Source organism: Mauremys mutica, chromosome 6 (assembly GCF_020497125.1).
Source record: "Mauremys mutica isolate MM-2020 ecotype Southern chromosome 6, ASM2049712v1, whole genome shotgun sequence".
NCBI classification, from domain to species: Eukaryota; Metazoa; Chordata; order Testudines; family Geoemydidae; genus Mauremys; species Mauremys mutica.
Genome location: NC_059077.1, coordinates 57,208,089 through 57,233,764, shown reverse-complemented (window position 1 = coordinate 57,233,764; position 25,676 = coordinate 57,208,089). Strand labels below are relative to the sequence as shown.

At 42.7% G+C, this 25,676-nt stretch overlaps 1 protein-coding gene across 8 annotated transcripts in view; it reads left to right on the top strand.

The window, feature by feature from the left end:
* KIAA0825 (KIAA0825 ortholog) overlaps nt 1–25,676 on the top strand; it is a 429,759-nt gene that overhangs the window by 67,835 nt on the left and 336,248 nt on the right. The gene's annotated exons all lie outside the window — the stretch shown is intronic.

Here is a 25,676-nt window from a genome sequence, read left to right as displayed (position 1 = left end):
CAGCAAGATAAATCATGGGTAGCTTACAAAACACACACACACACAACTCAGATGCAACTGCAAAGGCAGATCAGTTTTTAAGAGGAGGCTACTGGCAGCCTCCTTCTGCAATATCCACCATGGGATCTGGACCAGGAAGGCCCCAGATTCCTCCACATCTTTCTTTATGAAACAAAAGGGTTTAAATTAGGGCTGTCGATTAATCACAGTTAACTCGCGCAATTAACTAAAAAAAATGAATCGTGATTAATCACAGTTTTAATTGCACTGTTAAACAATAGAATACCAATTGAAATTTATTAAATATTTTGGATGTTTTTCTACGTTTTCATATATATTGTATCCTGTGTTGTAAATGAAATGAAAGTGTATATTATTCTTGATTACAAATACTTGCACTGAAAAAGATAAACAAAAGAAATAGTATTTTTCAATTCACCTCATACAAGTACTGTAGTGCAATCTCTGTCATGAAAGTGAAACTTACAAATGTAGGGTTTTTTGTTACATAATTGCACTCAAAAACAAAACAATGTAAAACTTCAGAGCCTACAAGTCCATTCAGTCCTACTCTTGTTCAGCCAACCGCTAAGACAAACAAGTTTGTTTGCATTTGCAGGAGATAATGCTGCCTTCTTATTTCCAGTGTCACCAGAAAGTGAGAACAGGCATTTCCATGCCACTTTTGTAGCCGGCATTATAAGGTATTTACATGCCAGATATGCTAAACATTCATATGCCCCGCCATGCTTCGGCCACCATTCCAGAGGACGTTTCCATGCTGATGACGCTTGTTAAAAAAAAATGTGTTAATTAAATTTGTGACTGAACTCCTTGGGGAGAATTGAGAATTTTATGTCTCCTGCTCTGTTTTACCTGCATTCTGCCATACATTTCATGTTATAGCAGTCTCGGATGATGACCCAGCACGTTGTTCATTTTAAGAACACTTTCACTTCAGATTTCACAAAACGCAAAGAAGGTACCAATGTGAGATTTCTACAGATAGCTACAGTACTCAACCCAAAGTTTAAGAATCTGAAGTGCCTTCCAAAATCTGAGAGGAATGAGGTGTGGAGCATGCTTCCAGAAGTCTTAAAAGAGAGAAACTCCTATGCAGAAACTACAGAACCTGAACCACCAAAAAAAAAAATCAACCTTGTGCTGGTGGTATCCGACTCAGAGAAGGAAAATGAACATGTGTCAGTCCATACTGCTTTGGATTGTTATCCAACAGAAACCGTCATCAGCATGGATGCATGTCCCCTCGAGTGGTGGTTGAAGCATGAAGAGACATATGAATTTTCAGTGCATCTGGCACGTAAATATTTTGCGACGCCAGCTACAGCAGTGCCGTGAGAACGCCTGTTCTCACTTTCTAGTGACTTTGTAAACAAGAAGCAGGCAGCATTATCTCCTGCAAATGTAAACAAACTTGTTTGTCTGAGCATTTGGCTGAACAAAAATTAGGACTGAGTCGACTTGCAGGCTCTAAAATTTTACATTGTTTTATTTTTGAATGAAGTTTTTATATAATTCTATGTTTGTAAATTCAACTTCCATGATAAAGAGATTGCACTACAGTACTTGGATTAGGTCAATTGAAAAATACTATTTCTTTTGTTTTTTATAGTGCAAATACTTGTAATCAAAAATAAATATAAAGTGAGCACTGTACACTTTGTGTTCTGTGTTGTAATTGAAATCAGTATATTTGAAAATTGTAGAAAACATCCAAAATATTTAAATAAATGGTATTCTATTCTTGTTTAACAGTGTGATTAATAGTGATTCATTTTTTAGTCGCTTGACAGCCCTAGTTTAAATGAAGGATTCCTCTTTCTACACAGAAGATTGGAGCACTTCTCTCACAATGCAGTGCACAGCAAAGATCCAGCTAGATGCCAACCGGCCAGTGTCTGGTTCTGACAAATATCAGTAATATAATACTTGCTCCCTAGATAAACCTCCTAGGTGCTCTGAGGAAGACAAAACCCTACACTGCTAGCTGCTATTTTGCAGTGTGGGAAAAGTTCTTCATAGGCCTTTAAAAAGGGTGCTGGTCAAAACCCAGAACAAATTGGGAGAGCTAGCATTAGAAACAAACCAAAGAAAAAGGCATATTCAGGAGTGTTGTGCTTGTACGTGAAGAACATAGCTAGTGAGACATATAGGCAGACTTATCATTATGAGAGGACAGAAGTAACTGGCATATCTATCAACATAGCTAATTTAGGTTATGATTAAATATGCTTTAAGGGCAAAATTGTCCAGCCAGTCACATTGCATGAAAATGTTTGTGTGTGAAGTTTGGAGTTTGGTGACTACAGTTCTTTAATTAGAGGGACTGGGGAAAAAATGAGACTCAAAGGAAAAATTTAAAAAGAAAGATAATTTTAAAATTATTCCTCTGTCAAAGTTAGTAAATCTTTTACCAAAAATTATAATAGAAAATTCACTTATCCTCCCAAGAGGTATTGTATGAAATTTGGAGACTAAATTCAGTCTTTAAAGTATGAAATGAAAAGATTTTATTCCTGCTTTAAGTGCATATCTCAACACAACCTCAACTATGGAGCCATAAAAAAGTTTAATCTGATCTTTTGATCCTGAAAATTTAAAGTGTCGCTGAAAGGTGAATTAGTTCTAATGATCAAGTATTCCTCCTTGATAGGACAATTTCTGGAAGTTAAAAATAATTTGATGTATTAAAAGATTAAAAAGGTAAAAAATATTTACAGATTGTAACAGTTTGAATTCTTAGTGCAGGAGAAAAAAATGAGCTATGCTTTAAGTAAATATTTTAAAACAAAAAATAACGAAAATGGGTTTAAGAAATTAAACAGAGTAAGGGTAAAAAAATGTATAGTGCAAATATCAGTTTAAGAGGAAATAGTATATTATATGAGACTGCACAAGTTAAGTACAAAAACCTTGGCCATTGAGGATATTAAACCAATGGGTGCAAATCAGCAGAAGAAATGTAACAGAGTTCCATGACAAAAGGAGATGACTGAAATTAATCTTCCACATAACTAAAGAAAAGCAAGCACATAACTGTCCGAAATAGATTGCGGTCCGTTAAAGCTTAGTATTGAGTGAGGAAAAACAGGCAGGACCAGAATAACAGTGAAAAGCCAAGTGGCCGCGTTTATTTGGGGAATAATTACAACTTGGGCCGGGGAAGCAGGCAACTTTGGCTGGGATGGTATCAAAAGTACAAACACACCCCAAAACACAGTAATAATACACTTTATACTGCTCACCACACCACACCAGATAGGCAGGCACACCAATCACACAAGATGGGAATCGGGTTCGTCAGGGCGGTGCCCGGTGCAACACAGAGAAAGAGACCCACGGGCCACTGCCTCAGCCACCCTTGATTTCACACTAAGGGTAACCCAGAGTGTGGTGCGGCTGCAGCTGGGCAGATTCCACTCATACAGACCGCGGGGACAGGAACCCCTTGGTCAGCTAATCTCCAGGTGGAGACAGCTCCCAGATTCATTCACTCCAGACAAAGACAGAGCAGTGATTCACACACATAAAACAGTTTGCAATTAACAATTTAATAACAAATAGAACAATTATACAAGCTAGCTAAGCAATTGTGTAATTCTGAGCTCACTAATACAATCCTGATATCCTGAGTAGATACCTGGTACCGAGTTAGGGAGGGGAAAAAATAAGAGACTAGATAAGCTAACTGTCAGATATCAAAAAGCAAATACCGCACTCCAGGCGCAGCTGACCAGCAGAACAGACACCAGAAGCATGACGAGCTGACAGGGATCGGGTCCAAACGACAGCGAATCCAAACGATACGACACGAGTGCACTTTACCGGGAGGAGACCCTGGCCGAAAGGGAGATCAGGTCCTTCAGCTAACACGCGGATACTCCATACAAATTTTGGGGGAAACCTAGTTTTATTGAGAGGTCTCACTCCCTCGTGTCAGTATCTGATTGGCTCCCTGGTCCCTCCTCCCTTCAGGCTTCGAGCTGTTGCCACCCCACGTCGGAAGGATTTGCACACGGCACACTGGAGTTGACACGTAAACAAGCTTGACCCTTAGATGACTGGGTCCAAAAAGAGCGGGAAAGTGAGTCGCTGGGCAGAATTAACCTGACCTCCAGACAACCGACCCAAAAAAAAAACAGGTTGCCGGGCAGAATCAGGCGTTCACACACAGAACTAGCCTGACCTTTAGATGGCCCAGCAGGAGAGAAAAAAAACAAAAACACAGGAGAGCATACACAGCCAGTGTTGCTGGGCAGGATTGAGTCTCTGCCCTCTCCTATACAACAAGAACCTGGTCCAAGATGGAGGCTGCCTTGTCCTTTTAACAGGACAAGATGGCCGTGGACCGACAATTGGCCATACAGAGCCATAACTATGTATCGGATTGCGACAATAACTAAAGAAAAGCTATAATGGCTTTGGCATCTTTTTTGTTTTAATCAGTAATTCTGGTTTTAAAAAAAAATACTTTAAACTTTCTAGTCAGTACTAGTCACATTTTTAAAAAATAAGTAAGAAATATTTCTTAACCTTTAAGACCATTACCAGAATATGAGAAGTTAACTTCACCAGCTGTCTCAATATAAGTCTGGATTAGACCTTTTACAGTCTGACCTATAGTTATGGTGCCTTACATCTCACTAAATTTCAGACTCTTGAACATAGGTTTTTGGAGACTATTACTGCTCAAATTCAGACTTGGATATTGAATTAAAAATAAAACAGGGGAAGAGTTAAACAACACTGCACAATTTTAATTGATGCTTGATTTTTTGATTCATTAATGAGACTAATAAATGCTATCGAGTGCAAACATTTCTCTTGTGTTTTTGTTTTAGAACCTATAGAATCATAGGACTGGAAAGGCCCTCAAGAGGTCATCTAATCCAGTCTCCTGCTCTCATGGCAGGAGTAAGTATTATCTAGACCAGTGGTCTCCACTTTTTGAATGTAAGGGCAACCCAGGATCTACCCCGCCCCTTCCCCAAAGCCCCCCCCCCTCCATCCCACTCCCTCTTTCTGTCACTAGCTCTCCCCCACCCTCACTCACTTTCACTGGGCTGGGGCAGGGGGTTCAGGAGGGGATGCAGGCTCTGGGCTGGGGCCAAGGGGTTCTCAGTGTTGGAGGGAGCTCTGGGCTGAGCCTGGAGCAATGGGTTGGGCTGCAAGCTCTGGGAGGGGGTTGGAGTGCAGGAGGGGGTACAGGGTTCTCTCTCTGGGCGGGGGGGTCAGGGCAGGGGGTTGGAGTGTAGGAGGGGGTATGGGATGCTGGCTCTGAGAGGGAGCTCAGGGCTGGGGGTTGGGGTGCAAGAGGGGGTTTGGAGTGCTGGCTCCAAGAGGCTCCTGGAAGGGGCCAATGCGCCCCTGGGGAGGTGGGGAGCACATGGTTCCACACGCTGCCCCTCTCTGCAAGCACTGCTCCCGCAGCTCCCATTGGCCACAGCTTCCTGTTCCCGACAAAATGGGAGCTGTAGGGATGGTGCGTGCAGGCAGGAGCAGCATGCAGAGAGAGATCCCTGCTCCCGGGGCCATGCTGGCCACTTTCGAGAGCGGTGTGGGGCCAGGGCAGGCAGGGAAACTGCCTTAGCGTCAGCCCCCACTGCACCACCGGAGATGGCGATCAACTGGGAGTTCCTTTAAGATCAACCAATTGGTGACCATTGATCTAGACCATCCTTGATAGGTGTTTGTCTAAACTGCTCTTAAAAAACTCCAATGACAAAGATTCCACAACCTCCCTAGGTAATTTAGTCCAGTGTTTAACCACCCTGAGAGTTAAGAAATTTTTCCTAATATCCAACTTATAGTGCCCTTACTGCAATTTGAGCCCATTGCTACTTGTACTATCCTCAGAGGTTAACGAGAACAATTTACCTCCCTCCTCCTTGTAACAACCTTTCATTAACTTGAAAACTGTTATGTTCCCATTCAATCTTCTCTTGTCCAGACTAAATAAAACCAATTTTTTCAATGTTCCCTTATAAGTCATGTTTTCTAGACCTTTAATCATTTTTTTTTGCTCTTCTTTGGACTTTCTTCAGTTTGTCCGCATCTTTCCTGAATTGTGGAGCCCAGAACTAGACACAATACTACAGCTGAGGCCATATCAGCATGGAGTATAGCAGAAGAATTACTTCTGATGTCTTGCTTACAACACTCCTGCTAATACATACCAGAATGATGTTTGCTTTTTTTGCAACAATGTTACGCTGTTGACTCACATTTAGCTTGTGAGCCACTGTGACCCATAGATCCCTTTCCACAGTACTCCTTCTTAGGCAGTCATTTCCCATTTTGTATGTGTGCACTTGATTGCACCTTTTTAAGAAGAATACTTTGCATTTGTCCTTATTGAATTTCATCCTATTTACTTCAGACCATTTTTCCATTATGTCCAGATCATTTTAAATTTTAATCTTATCTCCAAAGCAGTTGCAACCCCTCCCAGCTTGGTATTGTCCACATACTTTATAAGTGCATTCTCCTTGCCCTTATCTAAATTTTATCGTATTATAGTAATAGAAAATGTTCTGACATGTTTTATAAATTATCTATAATATGTATGAAAAACAGCTGCCAGGTGGTCAAAAATTCCACCACGGACAACCGTGTATACCCCACAGAGGGTTCATTACCCTGTTTGGAACACATAGAACCATATCAGGGGCCTCTATCACTTGAATTAATTGAATAATTGGTAGCAGGCTATTATCCTTTATGTAGCTGTTTAACAGCACACTTTTGTAGTTTCTTTTAAATTCAACATATGAATATGTAAACATAATTGGAAGGTATTTTCTGGTAATACCATAATAAGTATTTGGTCTAGTAAACTCGGAGGCCAAAGAACTTGGAGTTTAAAAACGTTCGTCTCAAAGCTTATTGTGTCATGATACAGTTATTACCTCATAATCAGGAAGGGAAGTAATTTTAAATTATTTTAATCTGTAGATTAATATGTACTTGTAAATATATAATTTGTATTAGGCTTTTTATATTGAAATTAAATATGTTAGGGTCAGAAACCTACCTTCTCAAGTTTTAATAGTCTGCACAACTTAAATACAAAGGACAGGCAAGGTGTAGCACACACTCACACAGAAATGAAATACACTTGTGTTATATTACTGTATTTCTGTTGTGCATGCTTTGTAATGCAGCCTCCTACCTGGTGAATATTCCTCCACTTTCACTAAATATTAAGTTCCTCTTCTGGATGTATGGATTATGGATGTATGTCTCAGACCCCATGTATGTGATTTTACAGAGGATTTTGATGAAAGAAGGCTTTAGCTTATAAATGGAGCTTAATATAGTTTATATATTGTCTTAAAGAGAGATGGGTGAGGGGCAGAGAGGAACTGGATTGTTACAAAAAAACTATCAATCCAAACAGTTTTGCAAAAAGGTTAGTTTCATTTCAATTTATTTTGGGAAAGGGTTGTTTAGAAATTTTAATGGATTTATACTGAAACCAAGGTTAAAAATTGTAAAAGTCAAAAACTAAATGCAGGATTTCAAAATTATCAAAACAAAACATTTCAGTTGATGAGATCTGAATTTTATCAGATTGTTGGTTTGTGAAAAATTTTGAGACTATGACCTTTGGTCCTGTTTCAGGATGGGAAATGTTTCAGAATCTCAATTTCTTGCCCAACAGGAAAACAGTTTCCTGCCCAGCTCTACCAGTAATTACTGTTGGACCGTTTTAAAATATTTTTTTTTAAGTACTTAGTCACATTTTTCATGGGCCTGTGTGTGTGGGGAGGAGCTTGATTTTTTTTTAAAGGAATTACATTTTGCAGCCACGTTATTATTGTAATGCTAGGTTTTAAAAAAATAACATAACACAAACATTGTTTTTCTAATATGATATCAATACTTCAGTTTGGGGGGAAAGAAAAATGGTGTTCAGATGTTCCCACTCTTTTTCTTCTTTTTCTTCCGCTGGTTTCAACTAACACCAAACCGACAGCAGAGAAGTTGGGGTAAGACATACGACCTACCGCAAACCTTCAGTTTCTGATACTGATAACATTATTTATTCAAAGATGGAAAAGTTGTTAATGTGCATAGTTCCTTTTTGATAACTTTTTATCCAGGTTTTTTTCAACACATCAAAGTTGTGTACTCTATAAAATATATTTTAAGCATGGATACTACTACACTGGATTCCACTGCTTTTTAAGGGTTTTTCTTTAGTAACATGTGCATTGTAAAAATCCCATTATCATAATAGGTCCAAAGGATTTGCAGTTCTGGTAGAATATCAATCAACAAGTCTCATAAATTCTGAATTATACACTTGAAAATGACATTTTAAAAGATTTTTGACTTAAAGTATTTTATAGAAAAAATAATAAAGCTGTGGGAGTTTTGCACTGCTTGCGAACAACATGGGGGCAATTCACATTTCCACCTAATTTTTGAAAGGTGAAAAACATGGCATTTTTATCTTGAATTTTAAATAAGATTAAACCTTATAGAAAAAATACAGGAGTCTGCAGTTTTGTAGCCATTTGTCTCAAGAAAATACAAAGGAAAAACTGAAAACAGGTTTTGGGGGAAATGGGGTGGGGGGGAGTTCCTACACTGTCTCTTTGGTTTCTACAAAGGTCCTTTGATATACCATAGTGTCTATTTGCTTCATGGTCTGTTGAGAGAAGGTACTTGTCTACACTTCCAAAAAGTCCAAAGGGCTTCTTCAGCATTGAAAAACTTTTATTATTTACTTGCTGTGCCTTCATAATCCTGATTGAAACATCTGTGGTGGTGTGGAACTCCTTGGAGGGTCATCCTGTTTTGTATCCAGCATCACTCCTTTCCTCTGTATTTCTTTAGTTGCCTAATGAAATCTTGTAACCCTAAAACTCTAAAAACAGGAATTCTTGTTTCCTTAGGGCCATATGTAGATAGGATGGCATCCTTACTCCTCCATCTTCCTCCAGTTTCTCTGTGGCTTCATGTGACATCCAGTAATGTCCATCTATATGGAATTACTTAACTAAAACTTGTAGGTATCCATTGGACAGGCTTCCGATCAAACATTTTTATTTAAATAAGTGTGGCTAAAGAGAAGGTTGAAGTCTGTCCTAGCTGCTAATGTAATTAGTAATCTAGTTCTCTGCTACTAGCCAGATGGGCAGAACTCCATATTAGGCTATTGGGAAATTTGGATGCATTAGTGTTTTACAGTCTGGAGGAGTGGGAAGGGAGAGTTTTTAATGGGGGTACAAGGTTTTTCATTTTAATTTTTGGTTGCATGGGAGTGGGTCTCGGGTGGGTATCTTGGATTCAGAAGGAATGGAGAGGGTCCATGTGCAAAAGGTCTGTGTGAAAATCATTCAGGACAGTTGATTTTGCCAAACTTTAATTAGTTAAACCTCTGCTAACTGAAAGTTGGTTACTTGTCTCAGGTTGTACTAAGTTGGGAGTGCCTCCTTTAATCCGTAGCATGTTTTCTTTGAAGCCAGCTGGCCTTAGGAAGGCACTCTGGATATGTCTACACAGCAATTAAACACCTGTGGCTGGCCTGTGTAAGCTGATTAGGGCTCGCAGGACTTGGTTTGCCTTGCTGTAAAATAGCTGTGTAGAAGCTCAGGCTTGGGCTGGAACTTGAGCTCTTGGGACTCTGTGAGTGGGGAGAGTCCTAGAAATAGGACTCCAGCCTGAGCCCGAACATCTACACAGCAATTTTTAACCCTGCAGCCCAAGCCCCATGTGCTCGCATCAGCTGACCTGGGCAAGCCGTAGTTGTGCTACGGGTCTTTTATACCAGTGTAGATGTATCCTCCAGAGTTGGTACAAAGATTTAAAAACCCATTGGCCAGAGAAGCTTGTTCTCCATATTTTTGGAACCCTGATATTTCAAAAGTTTTTGGGTGTCCTTTGTGTATTTCAGAAAATTTAAGCTTGCATTATTCAAGTATTGTAAAACAAATACAGTTATTTGCAGCACAGCACAATCCGCTGGGGAAATCATTCAGCTTCCTGAAGGTAGACCTGCCAAATGTATTCAAGAACTGGAATTCCCCAAAGAAATAGTTGTAGAAATTAGATACAGTACAGTAGTAATTTAAAAAAAAAAACAAAAAAACCCCAATAGTCTATCATGCATTTTCTTGGCAAATATAATCAAAATAGGAATGCTAAATACAGAAGACATACAAATGTTTATACCTAGTTTTTCCAGGATGTGTTAGCTGATCTTTAAGATTGAGACCTGAGTTGTTATTGAAATGTATATTAAAAACTTTATTGATCAAGTTTATTAATTTGGCTATGAGGAAAAAAATCCCCATTTTTTTATCAGTTCAAGTCTTAAAAATGGGTGGCAATAGAGAAAGGCAAAAGTATTAAATATACTGAAAATGTGAGGACTTTGGCAGGCAAGTTCAATGAACCACCACTGGATGGCTTGTTTAGTTGTCTTTGTTATCCACCCTAAGGTCCTTGTCAGGGCCTAGAATTGCATCTAAGGAAGAAACATCAATCCACACAGATTTCCAAATGTATAATTTATTAACTAAACAAAGTATGCAAATCTAAAATAAAATACAAACAAATCAAAATAAAGGAAAGTGGGTTACTATAAAAACATCAAATTAATCTAATTATCAGTTTGATTAAACCATATCAAATAAACCAACAATTCCTTATAAATTAATTGCATCATCATATACACCACAGTGAGAATATAATCTTATGTCTGAATATTGTTACTTAAGAAGTAATAGCAGCTATGTATGTTAAAATGAAAGCACTCATACAAAAATCTACTAGAGTAGATTTGATACAAACCATGTGTGTAAAAATGGGTGTTTATTATAGGAAATATAGGAATTACTAGCACTATCTACTAGTCAAAATACAAAACTGAAAATGATTTTTACTAATTTATATATAGTAAAATCTGTCAGTAATCACTGAATGGACTGACAAATCCACTTTTTTAGTGGTGGTGGCTTGTCGTCTTATCCATTTTAGTAAGAAGTATAGTTACTGCATTACAGGAGACTTAGAGAGTGGTGTCTGAAGACAAGTTGCCTCATACATCCTTGTATAATTAGTTATATTTTTAGATATTATTTCATTGTAATAATGAAAGGAAGCATGATGGAGGACAGTAACATTTCTGCTAGACAACAACAGTCAAATTAACCCCCAACATAGAGAAGATGAAAGTTATTACTATGTAGAACAAATTTGAAGAATCTGAAGTTTCACAACAGTACCTGCATGATAGCATTAAGTATAATGCTGGTGAAAATTTGGAAATAGCCTGGTTTGCAAGACATCTTGGGTTAGTCTGGTGTTTGTATTTATCTGAAAACACATTTTTAATAAAATCCTTATTAGATGATTTTTTTTTTTTTTTTTTTTTTTTTAGGGCTTGACCGATACATGTTTGTTCTCTAAAAAGTTCTTCTTCTTAGTCAGGTAATAGAGAACTATTTAGAATTCTGTTTGGAGTTATTAGTTCTGGTGATTTTAAACAATGAAGTTTGAAAATGGAACAATCAGAGGTTGTTTTTTCCCCATAAGCCAAGTAGATCATGCAAGACTGAGAGGAGCAAATACATTGTTTTGACAAGTAAACTGAACAAATATGACATAGTAGTCTTACAGGAATGCATAAATGAAAACTAAGCTGTCATGTTTACAAAATGACTTTTTTTTTTTCACATGAGGAATGTGTTGAACAATAAATGAGCCATAGAATTCAATGGTGTCTGCATGGGAACCACTGTGTTTGGTAGTAATGTAAGAACTGAAGAATGTGCATCCATTTTTCTTGATTGGAGATCTACTTTATTAAGAATTTTGAATTATTTAAGAATTTGTATGCCAAAGCACACTACAACATTGAAATATTGTGTATATCTAATATGCGAGAATTACTACATGGGTAACTGATCTATAAGAAGAGTTGAACAAACCAACTGGATTGGTTGAACACAAAAGGTAGGTTTGGTTCATGAGGGGGTTGCACTAACTGATTCAGACTCACACTCTCATAAATTTTGGGAGAATCCTAGATAGAAAATGCAGTTGATTTCAGTCACTAAGTCTGACAATAAATCGCCATGACTAGGGAGAAAATATCTTTCATCTGGATTGTCCTGGGTTCCATACAATCCAGACAAAAGATTGGTGCATGTTTGCCAAGCCATACTCTTGCCCATGGTGAGTTTCCCCCCACCGCAAGATTGATTTGTCCTATTTATGTACATGACACCTTATATCCAGCCCCTGAAGAGACCTATGCAACCTTGGTTGGCAGTGAATTAAATTCTGGATGTAGACAGTTTACTTCTGATTTATCACTCTGGAAAACCTTCAAATCTCTTCTGTGGTAGGAGTCAGTTCTCAATCACTATTAGTATCAGTCATCATTGATGTATCCAATCTGAATTTGGAGGGCTCACTTCTTAAATCTGACAGTTATCAGTCAGTGGAACAGGTACCAAGCCAAACTGTTCAGACAAAAAGGTGGACCTTACTTAGGCCTGGTCCACACTAGGACTTTAATTCGAATTTAGCAGTGTTAATTCGAATTAACCGTGCACCCGTCCACACCAGGAAGCCATTTAATTCGACATAGAGGGCTCTTTAGTTCGAATTCTGTACTCCTCCCCGACGAGGGGAGTAGCGCTAAATTCGACATGGCCATGTCGAATTAGGCTAGGTGTGGACGGAAATAGACCTTAGTAGCTCCGGGAGCTATCCCACACTGCACCACTCTGTTGACGCTCTGGACAGCATTCCGAGCTCGGATGTTCTGATCAGCCACACAGGAAAAGCCCCGGGAAAATTTGAATTCCTTTTCCTGTCTGGCCAGTTTGAATCTCATTTCCTGGTTGGACATCGGGGCGAGCTCAGCAGCACCGGCAACGATGCAGAGCTCTCCAGCAGAGGAGTCCAGGCAATCTCTGAATAGAAAGAGGGCCCCAGCATAGACTGACTGGGAAGTCTTGGATCTGCTCGGTGTGTGGGGCGAGGAGTCTGTGCTTTAGGAGCTGCGCTCCAAAAAACGGAATGCAAAGACCTACGAGAAGGTCTCCAAAGCCATGACAGACAGAGGATCCAGCCGGGATGCAACGCAGTGCCGCCTGAAAATCAAGGACCTGAGACAAGGCTACCAGAAGAGCAAAGCGGCAAACGGACGCTCCGGAGCCTGCCACCACTGCCCCATCAGTGACCGTGGATTCTGACGATGGGATAGTGTCGACGGCCAGTTCCTCGGCGATGTTCGCGGACGGGGAAGATGAGGAAGGGTTTGTGGAGGACGAGGCAGGTGACAGCGCTTACAACGCTGGTTTCCCCGACAGCCAGGATCTCTTCATCACCCTCACAGAGAGCCCCTACCAACCTCCCCGGCCGTTAACCCGGACCCTGAATCAGGGGAAGGATCAGTCGGTAAGTGCTTAAAACATGTAAACTTTTATTATTAATGGAACAGGAATCTGAACTATGTGAAAAGGAGGTCTATATATATATGGGGATAGAACAGAAATCCTCCTGGGAGATCTCCACGAAGCTCTCCTGGAGGTAATCGAAAAGCCTCCCTAGGAGGTTCCTGGGGAGAGCTGCCTTATTGGGTGCTCCGTGGTAGCACACTTTTCCGCGCCAGGCTTTCATGAGGTACTCAGGGAGCATTGCCTCCCCGAGCACGGCTGCATAGGGCCCTGGTTTGTGCTGGCTTTCACGCAGCATGCGCTCTCTATCTCCTTCAGTGACCGTCCTCAGGGTGATCTCGCTCGGAGACTCCTGCATCTAATTAGGGGAATTACTGTAATGTTACGCCTGGTCCAAAGTATTTTTAAAAAATCTCCGGACAGACGGCGTAGCAGAGACTCAGCACGCTGCTGCGTGACAAGTGTAATGGAAAGCCAAAGAATCAAATGGACGCTCATGGAGGGACGGGGGACTGAGGACGCAAGGTATCCCACAGTTCCTGCAGTCTCCGAAAAGCATTTGCATTCTTGGCTGATCTCCCAATACCTGTACGGTCAAACACATTGTCCGCGGCAGTTCAGGGCATAGTTTGTCAATGTACTCCCCTCCCCCACCCCCAGAAGGAAAAGGAAAAAAAATCGTCTCTTGACTCTTTTAAATGTCACCCTGTGTGTACTGAATGCTGCTGGTAGACGCGATGCTGCGGCACTGTACTGTAGCATCCTCTCCCCCCCCCCGCCTCATGGGTGGCTGATGGTGCAGTAAGACTGATATCCGTCGTCATCATCATCATCAGCCTTGCTGTAGATGGTGTAGTGCAATACGACTGGTACCCGTCCTCGTCATCAGCCCATAAGTAGACGGCCTGCTAACCGTCTTCATCATAGCAACAGGGGGCTGAGCTCCATCAGCCCCCGCCCTTCATGTGTAAAGAAAAGATTCTGTACTGCCTGGACTGTCATAATAGCAGGATGCTGTTTTCCTCTCCCCCACACTGCTTAATGTCCTGTCTGGACAATCATAGCAGCTGGAGGCTGCCTTCCCCTCATTTCATTTCAGTAACAAGTCACTGTTTCTTATTCCTGCATTCTCTATTACTTCAGCACACAAATCAGGGGGCACTGCAACAGTAGCCCAGGAAGGCTGGGGGAGGAGGGAAGCAACAGGTGGGGTTGTTGCAGGAGCACCCCCTGTGAATGCCATGCAGCTCATCATTCCTGCATAATCTGACACGGAGCGGCTGGGCTCTCTGGTTCTCTGAAACACTGGATCTCTACTACACTAGCCCCATATTCTATGCAGGAATTATTCTATTTTTAGATACCATAAAGGAGGGATTGACTCGGGGAGTCATTCCCAGTTTTGTCTTTTGCGCCCCCGGCTGATCTCGGCCAGGGACACCTATGACAGCAGCAGAAGGTATAATGCAATACGGCTGGTAACCATCATCACCTTGCCAATTTACAATGGCATGGTAGATGGTACAGTATGGCTGATAACCATCTCTGCTGTCATGCAAAAGCAAATGAATGCTGCTGTGTAGCGCTGCTGAATCGCCTCTGTCCGCGGCATCTAGTACACATACGGTGACAGTGACAAAAGGCAAAACAGGCTCCATGGTTGCCACGCTAAGGCGTCTGCCAGGGTAATCCAGGGAAAACGGGCTCAAAATGATTGTCTGCCGTTGCTTTCCCGGAGGAAGGAATGAGTGACTACATGTACCCAGAACCACCCGCGACAATGAAATTTGCACCATCAGGCACTGGGATCTCAACCCGGAATTCCAAGGGTCGGGGGACACTGCGATGGGGTGGAACAGGGGCAGAGTTTATGCTTTCCGGATTGCCTGCAGCAGGAGTGCACACGAGATAGGTGCTGTGCATGCTCTTGTTCACAGACACAGACTAGACTGTGTTCATTGTTCGCAAAAATGTATCTTTGCAAGGAATTCACTTCCTTTTTCCCATCACACAGCTTCGACTGTCTCCAGACCTGCCACAGCATCCCCTTCACAGAGGCTGGCAAAGATTAGGCGGCGAAAGAAAAAGACACGGGACAAGATGTTCGCTGAACTTATGGGCTGCTCCCGAGCCGAGGCGGACCAGCAGAGCCAGTGGAGGGAGACCCTCTCTCTGTACCAGCGCTCACACAGCGAACGGGAGGAGAGGTGGTGTGAGGAAGACAAGCAGGCGACTCAAACGCTGCTTGGACTAATGAGGGAGCAAACGGACACGCTCCGGCGCCTTGTGCATGTTCTGCAGGACCGCAGGCAGGAGGACAGAGCCCCCCTGCAGTGTATCTGCAACCGCCCTCCCCCGCCACAAAGTCCCATACCCCCCTCACCCAAAATAACCAGAAGGAGGGGCGCCAGGGGGCGTTAAAACTGTCACTGCACCCCAGCAGAGTGCTCAAGTACCCAAAAGCTCTCATACCCTAAATTTTGAGAAGTCCTTTCCTTCCCGCCTCACCCAAGCCCCCGTCCCAGTTTCATCCCCTAACTGGCTAGTTGATAATAAAAAATACTTGTCTGTTAATTACTGTTTCCGTCATGTTCTTTTAGAGGAGACTGTGTTTGAAGGGGGGGAAGGGGGTTGGTAATTGGACAGGACAGTCACCTTTACCAGGGTACAGACACGGGGGCAGGATCAGCAGCAGGTCACACACACAGTGCAGTCAGTAGGCACCCTGGTCGGTATGGGAGGTGGTTTCCAGGTTCTGTGTGGGTGGGTGGGATGTGACTTTGTAGCGGGGGAGGGCAGTTACAGATCTTATGCAGCGGTCCTTTTCCTGGACCGATGAGTCACGCAGCAGAGGAATCTGTATCCGTCCTCCTCCGCCACAAGGTCACATAACCCCCGCACACAGAATCCCAAAAAGGAGGGATGGCAGGCTCCATTGAAACAACCAGTCCGGCACTGTGGACCGCTCTAGGAGCAGGAGCCTGTCATTCCTCGAGTTCAGAGGCGGTCTTTATATCACCGCACACCCTACCCAGCACAGTCTGCGTCCCAGTTTCAACCCTTTAACGCAAAGTCATTAATAAAGAAACCTTTCTTAAGTAACCATGGAACATGTATTTTATTTTTACACGTGTCACACTGCTCGCTGGTACTTGAAGAGTTCCTTGTCGCTGTCCAAGGCGCCTGTATAGGGCTTCATGAGCCAGGGCATTAGCGGGTAGGCTGGGTCCCCGAGGATCACTATAGGCATCTGCACATCCCCAACAGTTATTTTGTGGTCCGGGAAGAAACTACCTTCCTGCAGGTGTCTAAACAGACCACAGTTCCTGAAAACACGCACGTCATGAACTTTGCCTGGCCACCCCCCGTTGATGTTGGTAAAACGTCCCCTATGGTCCACCAGTGCTTGCAGCACCATTGAAAAGTAGCCCGATTTCTCAGCAGCTGACTGTGGAAGAGGTGGACGATAAGGTGCGAGGAGGTGAAAACGGCCATAACTGCAGCGGGCTCCATGCTCGCAGTGCTGTGGCGTCCGCGCTGTCACTGACCAGAAAAGTGCACGAACAGATTGCCCGCAGGCGCTTTCGGGGAGGGAGGGAGGGCGTGATTGACGGTTCAATGATGACAGTTACCCAAAACCACCCTTGACACATTTTTTCCCCCAGCAGGCATTGGGGGCTCTACCCAGCATTCCAATGGGCAGCGGGGACTGCGGGAACTGTGGGATAGCTTCCCACAGTGCACCACTTCCAAAGTCGACGCTGGCCCCATTAGTGTGGAATCACAAAGTCGAATTACTGTCCTTAGTGTGGATACACAAATTCGACTTCGTAAGGTCGATTCCACAAATTCGAATTAAGTTGAATTGAACTACTCTTGTAGTGTAGACATACCCTTAGTAACTAAAGAGAATGTTAAAAAGTATCTACTAAAGATAAACATTGTAAAATCCTCAGGCTTGGAGAAATTGCATCTACGAGTCCTGAAAGAGTTGATTGAGGATATCTCTGGCTCACAGATATTAACTTTTAATAAATCTTGAAATACACAAGAAATTCCAGAAGACTGGGAGAGTGCTAGTGTGCTAATATTCAAAAAGGGCAAGCACGATGACCTGGGTAGTTATAGGCCAATTAACCTAACATCAATCCCAGCAAAATAATGGAAAATTTGATACAGGATCCAATCAATACGCAATTAAAGAATGGGAATATAAGTAATGAAAAATAGATGTTGTCGAACAAACCTGATTTCAATTTTGATTAGATTACAAGTTTGGTTGATAAAGGTAACTGCTTGGATGGAAAATGCCTTATAGTGAGACGCCTAAGAAACTCAATCTGTTTAGTTTATCAAAAAGATGGAGAGGTGACTTAATTGTTGAGTACCTTTAGTGGAAGAAAATACTGGGTACTACAAGGCTTTTTAAGCTTGGGGAGAAAGGCACCACAAAAATGAATATCTGGTAATTAAAGCCAGATGATTAGAGATAAGGTATTAGTTTTTAAACAGTGAGGGTGATTAAACTCTGGAACAAACTATCAAAGGAATTGGTAGACTCTGCATCTCATGAAGTCAAATCAAGACTTAAATGCCTTTCTGGAAGATATGCTTTAGTGAAACCCAATTAATCAGGCTAAGTATAGGTGTGGCTTGTATTATACAGGATCAAATGTATCAAAATAGATGATTTAAGGGCCCCTTCTGGCCTTAAAATATCTAATATACCAATGCTCACTTATACATGATAGCAATGCTTTTTGTGAGCAAGCAGGGAATTTTTCACTTCCAACCACTTTGACCATATAGACCTTTATATTGGCATCTAGCTCTTAGGGTAGAACCTGCTGTCCTCCACTTAGCTGGCAAAAAGAATGTACTTACAGACACTTTACAGCTCAGACTACAGACCCAAAATGAGTGGACTCCGCTATGGTTTACTGATCTGTAGTTATCTATCAGCAAATTTCTCTGCAAAAAGCAATAAAGCAAAGTTACCCTCAGTTTTGTTCCAGAGCAAGGAAGGACAGTAACTTAGTAACAAAACTTGTTTCTTTTTGAATGGAGTAGAAACTGCAGTGTGATTACTCCCTCACCCCAATGATTGTAGTGAAAGATACAACAGGGCATAACAAAATTTATTCTGACTGTTCTGACAGCTTTGGCTTGATCTAAGAGCTTCCATAATATCTACCAATGTTGCCAGACTTTGACTCAGGAAGACATTGTCATTCTGGAATTGTTTCATCTTTGCTGCTTGAGTCATGGGACATTGACAGTCCGACTCAGGTTGCTCTACAGAGGTATTGAATACTTTAATGCAGCCCGGGAAACCATATATATTGAAATGTTATTGTGATGGGGTTAACCAGCATGGAAGGGATTAAGGAGCTGCTTTGGGCTACAGTGGCCCTGACCCTCTGCACACATACAAATCATGCAAGAACTGGAGGAAGCATTAAAAGGAGGGGACTCCATTCAGATGGGGCAACCCTGGGAAAGGAAAAGTCTGTTGAGCTCCTTAGCTCCCAGAGAGATCTGACTGCAACCAACCCTCCATCCTTGCAGAAAGGAGAACATGAACCCCCTGTGCTAAGAAGGGAAAAGAAACTGAGACTTATACTGGAATCCTAGTGGACTTTGGGGTAATTGATGCTCCCAAGGCCCTCTGAAGTAAGAGAGGCCAATATCCTAACTGACGCTGCCTATAGGTTTTCTTCCTTTTCCTTTATGCTTTTATTTAACCTCATTTGATGACTGTGGACAGTTTTGTTTTTCAGCTGAGACACTGACAGGGGAAGAAACTGAAGGCCTCACCAGGAGGGTTAAGTGCCAGATATTCTAGGCTGACACACTTGCAGTGACAGCAGGGGTGGGGTCAGTTGGACTTGTGCTCCCTATATAGCTCCTTCAGGGGGCATTCTGCCAAGTTCAGCTTCGTGGTGGTTACTTCTGGAAATGGAAAATTTTCACTATTGGTAGCAGATAACACGCTATTACATTCTGCTCCCATATGAACTATTATGAACTACAGCTTTACCTCTGACACTTCACTGCACCATGTACCAATGGGCAGTTGAGTTTTCAGTGGTCTCACTATCTCAAGATTCCTTAAAAGAATGATAAATATCCTCCCACTGTTCAGCAAGCCTGGCCTGATATGGGAACTCATCTTGGTGCTGTCAGCATTAATGGAGGCACAATTCAAGCTTTTGGGAGAGTGTTCTTTATTTCACCTCCCATTTAAAGACTGCATTTTTAATTGCAGTAATATCAGCAAGAAGAGTTTCTGAGTCATAAGTTTTAATATTGATCCTCACTTCATTGTATTCCACAGGTAAGATGACCTATTCTGCATCTCAGATTTTTACCAAAAGCGGTGTCTGAGTTCCAACTAAATCTCCGAGTACTGTGAGATATCAAAAGGGCTTTGAATTCTTATTTGGAGAAGATTAGCATTTAGGAAGTCTCTTAGACTGTTTGCAGCTTTTTGAGAATTAGTTTAAAGGAAATGGTATGTCTCTATATACACTGTCTCTCAGGGTCTGTTGCATTCCATTGATAGGCTTGCGTTCCACATTCAGTGAGGAGTCAGTTGTGCTTTGCTTATCTAGAAGGTTTCAGCAGTGTCAGAGAATAGATTCACACGTGTGCATATTGTGGCAGGGTACCTCCTTCACCTCATCAGCCTCAGTGTTTCTCCCTTTGTGAGTGGGGGGGCCTGGAGTAAATCAGACTGACTTCAGTCTGGTTCTATTTTTCCTTATTTACATGGTGGGCCTCACGATAGGCCCAAGAAGTTATCTGAAGCAAAAAGTAAAAAACCCCAAACCTCCTGCTCAACACAATGGGGTTGAACTACTTGTATCAAGAAACAGTGTACCCCTGACAGACCATCAGCATTACCAGGCCTGATTCCTGCCCTGTACTGCATCCTGAAGTGGAAGGGTTGTAGTGGTAGGAACCAACTTATTACTCTTGCATTTTTCTCTTTGTTCCGGTGCATCCACTTGGGGAAGTGGGGGGACATGATAAACCTCAATCCAAGCAGGTAATACCAGAGGGTTCTTATGGCCCATTTTACTGCAAGGCATTCCTTTTCCACTACAGTGTACTTTTGTTCTCTGGGAAGGAGTTTTCTGCTGAGGTACAAGTTGGTGTATTCTTCCTCTTCTACCATTTGAGAATATACACCCCCCAACCTCACCTTAGAGGCATCCATTTGTACTATGAACTTCTTCTCAAAGTCTGGACCACTGGCTATGGGATTCCTGAATGAGTCTCAGCTCCAACATCCTCTTAACTTCCACACTGATCTCTTTTCTTTTAGTCTCTAGGATCCAAAATGGTTTAACCTTTACTTTACGCTGGGATCTGTGGTGATGAGCTTCTGTGATTCTGCCTGGCTTCTCTGGGAGCACATCATGGTTCCAGTCATCATCATTTTGACTACCTCTGTTCATTGTTAAGGGTCAATTCAGGAGATATTTTTGTGTCCCCAAGGTTTATTCCCGGGGGGAAGTGGGGGTGTATCTAGGGTGACCATATAAGCTCCACAGTCCTGCTAGGGCTTCAATAGATTGAGGTGATAGATTTGCTCCTGCTTCTGATGATCAGGTTGTCAAATCATATAGTCAACCTCCCCAACAGCTTCTTTTACTTTTACCCAGCCATTTGGCTAAGAGCTTGCTTTCTGCTGAAGGTACCAGCACCGCTGCCCAATCCCCAGGCTGGAATCTCTGAACCTTCACTTGATGATTGTAATATGTCTGTTGGGCCTCTTGTGCTCTTTCCAGGTGTTCCTGCACTATGCAAGTGACTTGGGCTATTCTGTCCCACATCTTCATCACATGTTCAATGACATTCATCCCCCAGGTTAGGCTGTTCTTCCTAGCCCTCCGTGGCAATGTCCAATATGGCACTGGGGTGGTAACCATACAGCAACTCAAATGGGGAAAAAAACAGTGGATGGCTGGAGTACTTCCCTTATCACAAACAATAGGAAGGGTAGTAAGGTATCCCAGTTTTTTCCATCTTGCCTCACTACTTTCTGTGTCATGCTCTTCAGTGTTCTGTTAAAGCATTTGAGGAGGCCATCAGTCTGTGGGTGATAGACCAAGGTCTGTAGAGCCCATATTCAAAACATTGTACATAGGTCCTTCATCAGTTTGAACATGAATGTGGTCCCTTGATCTGTCAGAATCTCTTTTGGTATTCCTACCCTGGAAAAATTTGGATTAACTTCTTTGCTGTTGTCTTGGACATTGTGTTTCGCAAAGGTACTGCTTCTAGGTACCGGGCAGTGTAGTCCAGAACCATTAGCACATATTGACAATCCCAGGCTGACTTCTCCAATGGAACTATTCAGTCCGTACTGTCCTCTCAAACGAGACTTGAGTAATAGGTGGGGGTACTAAAGGAGCCCTTAACTGAGGTCGTGGGCTGTGCAATTGGCACTCCGGGCAGGAGGCACAATAGCATCAGACCTTACTATAAACTCCGGGCCAAAATAAGTTTTGAATGATTCTTTTTAGGGTTTTATCCACCCCTAAATGGTTTTATCCACCCCGAACAAATGACTATGCACTAGATCTAATACTGCCCTTTGGTGTCCTTGAGGTACTAGAAGCTGCTCCAATTTTTGTTCCTGTGATCTGACTACTCTATATTGCAGGTCTCTTTTTATCACGAAGTACATCCCTGGACCTTTGGGTTTTTTCCCCTCTCCATCAGGACCCCATTCAGCTCAACTATCTCTTTTCTAATGTGGTATAAAGAATCATTTGCTTGGTCCTGCCAAAAATTCTTATATGAGGGACCAATCTGTCCAATCTCAAAGGAATCCATTTCACCCCTTGAATTGGTCTCAGTAGAACTGGGCCCAGCCTCACATTCACTCACTATATGAGTTGCCTCCCTGCCTGCTGGATGAGACTGCTTCCCCACAAGCATCACCTTTTGATTCTGGACCAAGATTTTGGTCCCCAGTCTTTTGTCAGCCATCCTCTCTCGTTTAGTCTTCCTTGACTTCCCAGTAGCTGAAAACAAGTCCAGGGCTAATTCAGGGAAAATGAAGGGAGGGGTTACTGTTTTCCTCCAACCCTTCCAACAGGAGTAGATTTCAAAACTCTGGGAATTCTCACCCTATGAGTACTGGATACAGAAGTTTAGGGATTACTTCTGCTTGTTGTATTTCCCGGAACATCAGTTTGTATAGGAATGGCTGAGTAGTAATGAACTGCTCCATGTGCACAGGTTATTCCCATGCATTTGGCTCGAGACAAGCTGCTCCTGCCCCACCAATTTCCCAGATACCAGCATGATTGCACTTCCTGAGTTCACTAAAGCAATAGTCTCTATATTAGTGGTTCTCAAATTTTTTTTTTTAAATTGCTGAGGGTCTCTTAATGATCTTTCCAAATATTGTCTGTACCATTAGCTAACTATTGTAAAGTACTTTGGATAAAAGCACTATATAAAAAAGGTAATAATTGTTTTTTCTACAAATAAAAGCACACAACTCATATTTTAATATCAGTAGTCTTACCTTTCTAATGCGATGGATGAGCCCACTCTCCCCCGCCACGGCAGCCCCCAAGCTGGGTCTGGGAAGGACGGGCGGTCTTTCCCCTGCCACAGCAGACACAGAGCTGAGGCTGGGAAGGAGGGCCATCTCTCCCCGGCAGCCACAGCCTGGAGCTGGGGAAAGTTGCCTCTTTCTCTGGCCGCAACAGCCCTACATGTCCCAAATTCCCTCTAACCCCTCTTCTCACCTCACTGCCCCCTCCCACCTACCCCTTACTCCTCCCAAGTCCACCACCTCACCGTACATGTGGCTCTTCTCCAGGGTCCAGGCACCTACTTATTGGAGCCACGCCTGCGCGGCTCCACCAATTAGGTGGGTAGCCCTTCATTCTCTTGTGTGTGGCCATCCAGGCACACACCTTTAGAGGGAACTATCCTCAGACCACCTGAATGGACCTCACGGACCACAGGTTGAGAACCTCTGCTCTATACCATTCATTCTAACTGGCCGTGTATATCTATGTGGCGTCATAGCAACTCCTACAGGGTGGATTAGGTTGCACAGATCTTCACTTTCACCCAGACTGCACTGCATGGGCTCCTCAATGTTAGGGCATTGAGCTGCTATATGTCCTGATTCCCCACAAGTATCTACACATAGCCCTGGTTATTCCCCTATGCTTTAGGCTATTAGGTGTCACAGTGCAGCCTTCTCCCGCCAGTTCTCCAAGTCCCTTCATGGCCTCTGGCTGCCCTTTTGCATCTCTCCTCCCCAACATAGTTCTACCCAAACTTTCAGTGGTCCCAGCCTTTGGGTCTGGGATTGGCTACTTGGTCAGACGCTTCTCTTCTCCAGTAGTCCGAGAAAGCTCTCTGGCCATTAAATGCCTTTCTACGAGAGTGATTATATCATAGTTAGAGGAAGAGTCATTTTGGCCAACCCACCCTCATAGTCCTTTTAAGAATCTGTTCAAAACCGAGAGTGCTATGGTCTGTTCTGTGGTTCTTGGGATGCAGCCAATTCCATATTAGATGGATCAGGTCGAACAGTTGTGATCTTGACACTTTGCTCTCCCGGTGCTTCAACTTGTGAAGTCTCTGGGCCCTTGCAGCTGTAGTCACTCTCAGCTTTCAACTGTAAGTAGTCTTTAGCAGCTTTCCCTGCCATGTCATAGTAGGCCTTCTGGGCCTCCCCACACAGGTCTCAGAGCCAGGCCTCGCTTAAGGTCATTCTTTCAAATGTGAAGCGATATGCCTCGATGTGATTTTCTGTTATCTTTTGCAGATAACTGCTGGCCACCTCCCAGAGCAGTCAGGACTTTCAGTTGCCTCACTACCTCCTGTAGAGTGGTTCATTCCTGGGCTGCCTGGTTCATCAGCAGTTGATTTGTCTCTTGTTGTAGTCTGGTCTCTAGTAGCCTCTTGTGCCACACAGTAACAGTGCCCTCACTATGTCATCCATTCTCAGGAATGATCTACCTTGCCCCCCCCCAGGACAGTCCCTATATCAAATTCTACCCCTGACACCATATGTGGCAGGGTACCTCCTTTGTTTTGTTGGTCTCAGCATTTCTCCCTTGGGCAATGGGGGGGCCTGGAGAAAATCAGTCTGACTCCAGAAGGTTTTTTGCTTCACTCGGTTTTATTTTTCCCTTATTTACATGGTGGGCCTCAAGGTAAGCCCAAGAAGTTCTCTTAAGAAAAAAACAAAAACAAAAAACCCAAACTCACAAAACAATCAGAAATACTTTTCTGTGTCCCCTCTCCAGGGTGTTGCCCTACTACACTGGAACCTAGTTGACAGCTCTTCTCCCAGGCAGATGTTACCTTAGTTTCTTTCCCTATAGAGAGAGGAGACATCTTTCCACCCATGGGAAGCCTTTCCTTCTTGCTGCTGCCACTATCCCTGCCACAGCATGTCTCTCAACTCTCCCCTTCTCTCCCTTACCAGAAGAGGGGTTTTTAAAAGTCATTGGCAGTCCATAACTGGCCTCAGGTGTCTCTAGTTAACTCAAGGTAACCTTTTTTTAAGGGAACAGGGCCTTGATCATTCTAGGGCTGCTATATCTGCCCTCCACTTCTCTCTCATATCTGTCAGAACTGACTTTATCACAGTATCCAGAAGCACTCTTGCAAAGAATCACAGTCACCATGATAAATAACTGTTTTTGATGTATCCTAATCTTGGCCTCATTTTATAAATTTAACCATGGCTCAGGAATTTAAAATTTGGTGGGAAGTCGCTATGAAATTTAGTTTTTCCATATAAGAGAACTCAAGATCTTAGTTTTTAAGATCTTGGTTGTCAGCACTGAACTTGCTACGTAAAATAATATCCTTCTTAATAGAAAAAAAGACACACAAAATACAATACTGTAAATGAGGTATATTCTGTTGTCAAAATATGCACTTTTTTGTATGTATATGCTCTCTTTGTGGTGCCGGTGAAGATACTTTCATATTTCCTGATTAGAAAAAAAGATGAATGCTTATGTCAGAAATATTATTGGAGAAAGGAAGACCCCGCTGTCGGAAATAAACAGGCACAAATTATGTACTCTGGTACCACAGTACAAGCCAGATGGAAATAATGTCAAGAAAGTTGTCAGGGAAGGAATTGTGGTGAGTCATGGTAGCAGGGGCCAACCAGCAAGGAGATGGATAGATAGTGTGCAACAGATCACTGGGAGATCAGTTGCCGAGTGCTCA